Raw genomic sequence first — 1,092 nt, 5'->3', positions numbered from 1 at the left:
AAAAAAAAAAAGCATTTGAAAAAAAAAAACTTCCTCCCTGATTTGCATTCCCATTCTCCCTACCATTGTTTTTATTTAAGATGTTTGATATATGTTCTTAAATGTGCATGTAATTCTGCATGCCAAAATGTATGGTGTTGTCTTCTCTGCATGCTTTTTTCCTGAACTGACAAATAGACAGCATTGTGCTATGCAGCATAGTTTTAAAAACATTTTTCAGTGAAGATCTAATTCCCAAGAACTCCAATTGTTTCTTTTTTCTTTTTTCTTTTTCTGTTAGAGAGTGAGAGAGAGAAAACAGCAAGTGAGTGGGGAAGACAGAGAGAAGGGGAAAGGGAGAGAGAGAGAATCGTTAGTTGACTCTACGCTCAGCATGGAGCCTAATGTGGGGCTTGATCCCATGACTGTAGGAACATGACCTGAGCTAAAATCAAAAGTTCAATGCTTAATCAACTGAGCCACCTAGGCACCCAATTGCTTCTGTTTTTTATAGCAGTCCTGTTTTTACTAATGAATGTAGTGTCTTCTAAGATCTCTCCAAATAAATTACTTATACTTATTCATAAAAAAAAAAAAAAGTAGGCTTCATGCCCAGTATGGAGCCCAACACGGGGCTTGAACTCATGACCCTGAGATCAAGACCTGAGCTGAGATCAGTCAAAACCTGAGCTGAAATCAAGAGTCTGACATTTAACCAACAGAATCACCCAGGTGTCCCACCTTTTTGTTTTCTCATCCAGACTTAAACTTGAATTTCTCAGGCTAGTGTTCTATACTCAGCACAGGTATATTTTAGGCAGAGTTATTCTACTGCTGATTACTGTACTATTTCTTGTGGGGAAAATATCTGTTAAGAATAATAGAAGATCATTGTTGCTATCTGACATTTCTTTGGTCTTTGATATATGGGCAAGAGTTACTTGGCTTCAATATTAGTACTGCTTATAGACCGAGAACAAGGGTCTCCAAGCTTTTTTCTTAGAGGGCCAGATCATAAATATTTTAGGTTGGGTGGGTCATATAATGTGTGCAGCAACTATTCAACTCCGTCATTGCAGTATGGAAGCAGTCATGGACACCATGTAACATAAG

Source organism: Suricata suricatta, chromosome 11, assembly GCF_006229205.1.
Source record: "Suricata suricatta isolate VVHF042 chromosome 11, meerkat_22Aug2017_6uvM2_HiC, whole genome shotgun sequence".
NCBI classification, from domain to species: domain Eukaryota; kingdom Metazoa; phylum Chordata; class Mammalia; order Carnivora; family Herpestidae; genus Suricata; species Suricata suricatta.
This window is presented reverse-complemented; position numbering follows the sequence as displayed.